The 8,966-nt window shown below is 42.4% G+C and overlaps 1 long non-coding RNA gene across 1 annotated transcript; it reads right to left on the bottom strand.

Moving 5' to 3' along the window:
- Positions 1-3,594: 3,594 nt before the first annotated feature.
- LOC104954239 (uncharacterized) lies at positions 3,595-4,513 on the bottom strand. The gene is made up of 2 exons (XR_799313.1): positions 4,352-4,513; positions 3,595-3,921 (listed from the first exon to the last, which is right to left on the bottom strand). It is a non-coding gene; the product is annotated as an uncharacterized lncRNA (long non-coding RNA).
- Positions 4,514-8,966: the final 4,453 nt, after the last annotated feature.

Below are 8,966 nucleotides of genomic sequence, written 5' to 3'. Positions count from 1 at the left end.
TTATTATTAAATAAACTATATTTTTTGGAGGAGTTAATGATGAATGTTCCTCAAGATGCTTGCTCAACCTCCTTCAAATTTGAAAGACAAGTAATTACTATCATGTATCAAAATTCAAAAGATTCAAAGGAACAGTTCAGTGCCCCACAACTTTATTGCAAACAGTTACAACCTTGACTTTACATCAGAAAGAACAAACATTAAATAAGTGACTAAAGGAAAGTCCTTACCTACTGGCCTAGTTAAATCAAAGTGGATACTTTTTTTTGGCTGGGCAGTGTAGTTTTACGTCTTATTTGACTTTCTCAGGACTTAACACTGTTTTTCCACTGTTCTCGTTTTGCGCCGTTCCCCTGTTCAAATTAAATCGCCGCAATTCATATTTCCTCGCTTGCGCCAGGGCTGGGGGAGGGGTTACAAGACTCGAGTCTTGTGCTGCATTCACTTGCACTCGGACATTAGAGATTTTCTCTCATAAATGTCCGATGAGCCACAACTTTTCTTTCAAAACAATGATGCCAACTGGGCTATTTTTTAGGGTTGCAGTTGCCACCCCGGTAGATCCGCCCCTGCAAACAACACAGATTCACCTTAAGCAGAAGCCGCCAATCAAAAGCCAATCAATACCTGCTAGGAAGAAATGCCTCTCATCATACAACACATATCAACCACGAGACCAGGTGTGTTCCTTAATTAATTAATATCAGCCGAACCCTCTGTTGCGAATTCATATTTCCCGTCCTGCCAGCTTGTCAGGGAAACAGGTTGTGATTTGGGGAAGAAATAATTTCCTGCTTGAGTGTCGCCATTCCAATAAGCGTTCATCATGTTGGTCGACTTGTAATTATTGTTAATGACATTGTGCTGATGACAAGCAGGAGCACTACAAGTTATTGCTCGACCAGGCGGTGCTGATGACAAGCTAAATAACATCATCCACTGAATTAGATGATGCTGTTTAAGCACAGGTCGAGGAAGAACAACGGAGCACACAACAAGATAGGGCCGCGGTGTAATTATTCTACAATGAACCACAAACTGGCAGCTTCTTTATTAAATGGAGCGAGAGGAGACATCAGCTTCCTGTTGCTGGGTGGAGTGGACAGCGGTGACAGGCTCCACAAAATAAGCTGCTCTTTTATTACTAGTGTAGAAAGTCTTGGACGGGGGACCATCACCGAAACATGTGAGATATTTAGCTGATGTGAGCTGGACCTTGTTCAAGGACGCTCCACAGGACTGGTTACTGATGGACACGCTCGATGCTGCGTCAAGCTACAAGTTATGTTTTTGTTAAGTGTCAGCAACTTTGTCAGGATTTCTGAAGGGAACAGGACTAACAGGATTTCCCCTTTGGGTTTATTATAATGTTATTGTTTCATAAAAAAGTGGAAGGTTTCTTTTTTTCTTTTAATTTATCTTCAGTTGTTGCTGATTTACAGGAATGCAGTGGATTTACTTTTTAGGTAAGGTGTAGTATCTTTCTAGGAGAAGCAGAGACTTGTTCAATGAAAATCAATACATCTCAACTTTATTTAGCAAGGGCAGTTCTATGCACCAGTCTCCCAGGTGAGTTCTGGTAATAAAACACATGTATCTAATAAAAACACATTTAGGGCTGGCTGCTAGTGGAAAGAATAACAATGTCTACTTGCATATTTTAGCTTCATATTCCCCTATGTAGGCCTACAGTAAAGGATAGGACGGTTTAGCTTTAGCACCCAGAAATGGATGGCAAAGTTAGCATGCTAACACGCTAAACTAAGATGACAGTAGACAATCTACCAGCGAAATGTTAGCATTTCACTGTATGCTAGCATTAGCATCCATGAGAAAGCACTGTTATACCTTCAAACAGCGCCACTGTCATGGTTAGATTGACATCTTATTGGAATTTTGGATCAACTTGAAAGCATTTTTTAAACAGAGTAGATTATTCAGGTAAAATAGTTATTGAGATAAATAAAAGCTATGAAAGAAAGAATGCATTAAAAAGGGGCCCTATTATGCTAAATTCAAGGTTCATATTTGTATTTTCTGCCTCTACTGTGACATGTTCACATGCTTTAATTTTCACATTGTTTATTTTTCTCATACTGCCTGTGCTGCAGGACCTCTTTTCACCCTCTGTCTGAAACCAGAGCCCAGTCTGCTCTGATTGGTTAGCTGGCCAGCTCTGTGGTGATTGGTCAGCCGCTTAGAGATGTCCCTATGGATGTCCCCCACTTCAGCCTATTGAGTGTTAAATAGTTGTATCACTTTATATCACAGAAGTATACAAAGGAGTCCAATGAAGTGTTTCCAGTTTCAGACTTGGAGGGAGCGAGCTCTGGGATTTTAGGCTTTGCAGACCATTTACATGCAAACATTTCTATATAAACACACTACAGGAAAGGAACAATCCCAAAAGGCATAATAGGGCCTCTTTAAAATTAAGTGTAAAAAATTGAAACTTTACAAGCAGATGCGATAGAGAATTAAGAGCTTAGTCAGGAGCATAGCAACATACTAATGATAACAATGAGCTTCCTACTTTTGGTCAGGTAGGTTCAATATTCTAAATGATGATTTGTCCTTATTAGAAGCCAAATCCTGCTGTTTGACTTCAATCGAGTAGTATATTCAAAGATAAAGCTCAGGCTAATTCTGTCCTCTGATAATGCAGCAAATACAATTAAGAAAAAAGTTAGGACTTTCAATAGTCAATTTGTTAAAGAGAGAATGACTAACAAACAGATCTTTGAAGAAGGGAATCAGGCCTGCATGATAATCATCTCAAAATAATATATTCACTGACAGATCTCATCATGTACGACGCGCTCTGTGATGCAAGTCTTCAACCACAGCTCACATTTATTATTAATCATCAACAACTGAGCTTTGATTTATTCCTCAAAATCCATCTCTGACTATGAAGTTTTATGAATTAACTTCTGAGACGCTTAATTGGCTCCCCTGTTGTTAATTTCTCAAAAATGGTGTGAACAAATAATTGACTGTTTCTTGGCAACGACAGTCACAACACTAAATAAAGAATGCCACCTAGTGCAGCCTGACATACACCTGCAGGTCATTCTTCAAACGTTGCCTTGAGAATCCAACAATAAAAATCTTTGTTTCAAACCAAATTTCACAATAGGGACTTTTTCTTTTTCGACATCCTGAAATTAAACATGTGCTAATTGCTATCTGTGTGGGAAAAAAAGGCAAAAACAAAGCCTATTTAGTGCAACGCGACAGTGGGGGCTGAGGCAGGTAACCAGCGTTTAATTTAACGCTCAACTCTCTGATACTACTGTTGCAGTTCTGTTTACAAGGATATCATTGTTTCCACTATGCAAACCGAAGCTCCGGCAAATCCACTAGTGATTGGTTCCACCTGTTGTTCAAACTGCAAGTCGAAATGCATGTCGCAATGAAATCATGTACGAGTACAATGTATAATTATGAGCACGAGTCCCATTTAGGCATGCTAATGTTGTGTACAAGAATATCATTTTTGTACAGCAAAACAGAAAACAAACTAAATAAAATATGCAGCAATTAAAAGCTGAATAGTAATTCACTATGAAGATATAGAGTCAGAAAAAAATGTAGAGATGCAATACTTTTATTTAAATGAAGTGATTTTCAAAGATCATTCTGTATCCAAGATGGAACCAGGCATAAAAACAATGAGTAAATCCTTAGAAAACTAATAAAGATGGTGTGTTCTTCCAATGGGCATCTAGGTGGTGCCTAGACGCCTCTCCGTTTCCTTTCTTTATCCCGTCTCTCGTCCTTCTCTTCCCCTCGATCGCAGATCCTTTCACCCAGTTTCTCTCCTCTAGTTGTGTCCCTGGAGAGCCTCCGCCATGAACAGCTTCCCGAGGTTCTGAGAGGTGAATTCCTTCACGTTCTGGCAGTAGTTGTTAATTTGCCCTGTTGGAAGGTAGCCACATGCATCCACGCGCCCCCACACAACAAAAACACACCCACATAAATATACATACATTTGTACACAGACATACACGCAAAGAGACAGAGAGAGAGAGAGGGGAGGAGAAACAGAAAACATCAAATTAGTGTGGAACAAAGTAAACGGAAGCATCAGAATGTTGTCAGAAGGCGGGGGGAGAGCTGAACAGCGCGAAACGGCACGGAAAGGGGCGGGCGAGTTGGAGATTGAGTCAATAAACTTTAAATTAATGTAATTTCAAGATAATGGCGGAGATAATTGCAAAGCAGAACCTGAGCTCCTGTGAGGGGAGCAGAGGCGGCTGTTGGAGTTTGGAGAGGGGGGGTCTCCTAAATGGGCTCAGTCCGTGCGTGAAGGCTGTGTGTTTGTGTCAGAGTGGATGTATGTGCGTACCTGCAATGAGCAGCGTGTCCATGCGTGGTGGCGCCTGAGGAGGCTTGAACATTTTGCTCATGTCTTCCTCAGGCAGAGCGGGCTCCCCTCGGCTCTGTCGCTGGGTGTTCTCCTGCGTCCGCCTCTGGACGTACTGGAGGGGGGGGGACACAGAGAGAACAAGGGGCGGGGTTAGAGAAGCAGGGGGCACAAGAAGAAATGAAAGAAAGAAAAACAAGAGCAGAATAGACAGTGAGAATGTGAGGCGAAGAGAAAGGGTGAAATAAAGTGAGAGAAAAGGTATGAAGAAAGTAAGTCAGGAACAGGACAAAGGGCAATAAAGTGGAGAGAGATGTAGAAAGTACAATGTTGCATAGAATTATAATAATAATAATACAAATAAAAAAGCAACAGGCAGGAAGTGAGCTGTAAAGATACACGGTGAAGAAAAAAGAGACAGACAGAGAGAGGAGTTATAAGGGCTGACAGGAATGGAGTGATTTGTAGAGGGCTGACAGTCGGTAAATCAGCGAGGTGCCGGGTCTCTGGAGATCCTAAAAGCCTTGTTAATTTGGCAAGATGGAGGAGAGCCTGTCACAGACCGGCAAAAGGAGAGGTTGCGGCAGATGAGAAAAAAATGGTTTGGGAGCAACTTGAGTGCTTTCAACCACACATCTCTCAACGCACCTGTACGGGGGACTGAAGCTGACTCAACATAAGCGTTGAGTCAAATATTTAACCATCCACTCCTCCAGTGTTCTTTTTTTTTTTACCTGCCAATGCGTCACAGCAAGCCTTTGCATAATCAGAATGCTAATATATGCAAATGTTCTAAACAACCAAACAAAAACAGTTTTGCTCTTCCACCTTCCATATATAAATATAGACATGAAAAATCTTAAAAGTATTGACCTCCCTCCATCAAAAGAAATATTCAAATTAAAGCTAAAAATCGAACTCATCGAAGTATAAATAAAAAAACAACCTCGTTCAAGTGAGCATTTGCTGGAAGACATTTTAGAAGGTTTTTTTTTACAGCCAATTTTTCTTTACAAAGTGCTCGGGCTGTCAGGTCGCAGCCGTTGTCAAGTCCTGCTACAAAGTCTGATTTGGCTTGAGGTCTGGACTCCCGTGTAGTGTTGGCTTTGTGTTGGAGGTCATTGTCTGGGTGGAAAATAAAACCGTCACAGGTCTTGTACTGACAACTGCAGGACTTCTCAGAATTTATTTCACCCAGCTTTCCAGGGGCTACTGCAGAGAAGACCTCGCACAGTATGCCGCTGAAAACACTGACTCATGCTGGAGATGGTGTGTTTTTGGCAATGTGCTATGGTTAAAAAAAACTTTCAAAGTTGGTAACTGGACTAGAGGCCTGATGTGAGAAAGTTTGGAGCAAATTGCATTCAGTGATACGAGCCAGTGTTTCAAACCCAGGTGGTCAGAATGCATCAGAGCGTACTCATATGAGATCAGATCACATGGTACATCAAAATAACTAGTGGGACTCATAATATAGGACATCAATTCCATTTGTGAAAAAAAATTCTTTAAAATTAGATATGTTTGAGTTCTATGTAAATAATCCTAAACGTACTAACTTTAATATTTTGATGAGTTTCTACAAAGAGGAGGAGCGAGACATGAGAATTCATTTCCGCCAGGTGGAAGTCAACAGGACCCGTCGAATATCTAGTCGGTGTTCAACAAACGTCATGTACCCATGTGTCCGTCTAGGAGCTCGTCTCCAACAAAGGACTACACCGTCCTGTACCATAGTTGCAGGGAGGAAGATTGAACCTGTGCTGGAACCGGTTTGAGGTAAACGTAACTGGCCCAGGAAGGGTGAAGTCTCATCCTCTACCATAAGGACCTCTGAAGATTCGGTTTCGCCTGGCGACAAGGAAGGTGTGTAGGTGTAAGTGGTCGTTCCGCAAAACTTGTACCGGAGTAACCCAAAGGAGGTAAGTGAGCGACTCAACAGTTCACCTCTGCCCGGATGACGGTTCGCACAGTAAAGAGGTTTGAACAACAACCGGTAACCTTGCACATAAGACGTAGTAGTGAAAGTAGGTGTAACACCTATGTAGTCGACCCATGGCTGGGAATAGTGACCCACTTGCAATGAGAAAGCGACAAAACTGCAGCGAGGAGCAGATCGGTACCGGTTGAACTGAGTCCCACGTGCGCGAGTACCACGTGTTTTTGCGTGTAGGAGGGGCTTATCCCGTCTCGCTAAACATCTCTCATTTCACTTAGACACCAGAGACGTCCTCAAATCGCGACCCAGGGGAGAGAGGAAGTCAAAAGAAAATACTCGCAGCCGACTACCATTACGAGAGGACTACGAGGAAAGTGACCCAAGTTGTTTGTCCAGAGGGCCCATTCTTGACCAGGGAGAGGTAGCCAAGCGACGTGGATTGGAACGTGGACCTGTAGAGGCAAATAGTGAGAGAAGTTCAAGGAAGTGTATCTACGACCGTATTAGGCAACGACCATTCATAAAGTAATGACAACGAACGTACCCTCGAAGCAAAGGTTTCTATGGTAGCTGTTACTCACGAGAACACATCAATGCTTACGATGTTTCACTTAGAACTAATACCACGGTGGAAGAGTCTCCGCTCAGGCACGTACTGCCCAGGGCACCTCCGGACATTGAGCCAAGGCTAGAAGTGGAAATTGGTTGTCGTATTAGAGGACAAGACCTTTACGCGGTGGTATCCGGTGTGGCCCGACTACTTGTTACCATAGACGGAGAATTGTTCTCTGCTAATCATGGAAGACAACGAAGTTACAAGGAACTACTGGAAACACGACTTGTAAGAGTTAGAAGTAGAACTTCGGTACCACCAAAGGTCTCGAGCACCCGACGTAATGGCCTCGAAAGGACAGAACCCTTGTCTTCAGACAGGTGGTTTTCAGGTATCGAGGTCTGACTACAGGACTTACGAGCGATAGTTCTACATGAGTGTCGACCTACCTACAAAGAGCCTAGTAGAAAGCCAGTGACTCTCGGGAGGATAAGTGCGGGCCGGGTGGTTTGTAATGGTCCGTGGACTGAGGTTATCATATCCTGGTCTAGAGTGTAGCGGACTGTGTCATGAGATCTGTATAAGTCACCAGCAGACCTGGTCTCGACGCAGGGGCTTTTAGCCTAGCTAGGAATCACGTCTACAGATCAGTAGTTTCTCCAATGCTATTGCGCGGCATCCCACGCCTACGTCCGTTCCCGGAGGTAAAAATACGACAGCGGATCGCTAGACGGAATTTAAAAGAGCGCGATGTGGATCGTGCGTCAAGAGTGTGTCGCGTGTAGCACGAGGCGTCGTCATATCAAGTTATTTAGGAAAACAAATTATGCGCCACCACCGAAGGAGAAACCACCATCTACTACAAGACAGACCGCGCTATAGTTTTCCACGTATCAAAACGATTACGTACTTGAACTCCCGTCTCGTCTGGACAGAGTCCATGCCTCTAGAGAACCGAAGACAGGGCGCTTCGACGCCACTGGCTCCGCGAGTTTCTACAGTTGAGGTCTTTTTGTTTAACAAAGTTTCTACTCCTACATGGTAGAGGCGCGTAACACGAAACAGTGTGTCTAAGAGTGAGGCCGGTATACCTCCTGAACCAAGAGGCGATAACAATAACGTATTTACATCAGTAAGGAGCTGTATATATATAAGAGAAGAACCCTCACATAGGGGGTAGCTACCTTCTTTGGTCCGTTGTGAGAAACTGCGTCTAATCACCATAGCCAACGGTGCGGAAAGGGGAACTACTTGAACCGGGTATCCAGAAAAACACCGGCTAGAGGCACCGGTTGACCTAAAATATTAATGAAGGTAATTGCGCTCTGTCGAGTATGAAGTTATCCCGATTTTATGGCGAAGTCTTCTCCACTCCATGAAACCTCCAGTCCCGTAGGGATAGATGCGGTATATGCGCGAGCGGAACCAGTCCGTATAAAAGGTCCAGTCCATTCGAGAGAGGAGAGGTCGCACATTTAATTAACTACCATGTTTATCATTTATATGTGTATTTTCCGTTCGGTCCAACAGACGATCCTCAGATAAAACCTACATCATCCACGATTGACCTATGTTTAGTTAAAGGAGGTTCAAAAAGAGTTGACACTCTTTAGTAGTAGTCAAGTTTGACTTTGTTTCTTTTAGTTCACTTGCTAGACCTACATCTCGAGTACCAAACCTAAGACACTTTTTCTTGGGTTTGGAATTGTAAGCACAAAAAAGAAAATTTATGGTATAAATCTGGAATAGAACTTCCCTTTAGACTCTTATTGTCTATTGTGCGATGTGTTGTCTTAGTTTTTACTGGGTCTCTCTCAATCGGATCGGTCAAAATTCATCTCGTTACTTATATATATATATATATATATATAGATTATGATATATATATTTATATATTACATATATTCATGTAGTATCAATGGAGCCNTTGTCTTTCAAATTTGAAGGAGGTTGAGCAAGCATCTTGAGGAACATTCATCATTAACTCCTCCAAAAAATATAGTTTATTTAATAATTTATTATTAAATAAACTATATTTTTTGGAGGAGTTAATGATGAATGTTCCTCAAGATGCTTGCTCAACCTCCTTCAAATTTGAAAGACAA

Source organism: Notothenia coriiceps, unplaced genomic scaffold, assembly GCF_000735185.1.
Source record: "Notothenia coriiceps isolate Sejong01 unplaced genomic scaffold, NC01 NC01_scaffold00023098, whole genome shotgun sequence".
Classification (NCBI taxonomy): Eukaryota; Metazoa; Chordata; class Actinopteri; order Perciformes; family Nototheniidae; genus Notothenia; species Notothenia coriiceps.
This window is presented reverse-complemented; position numbering and strand designations above follow the sequence as displayed.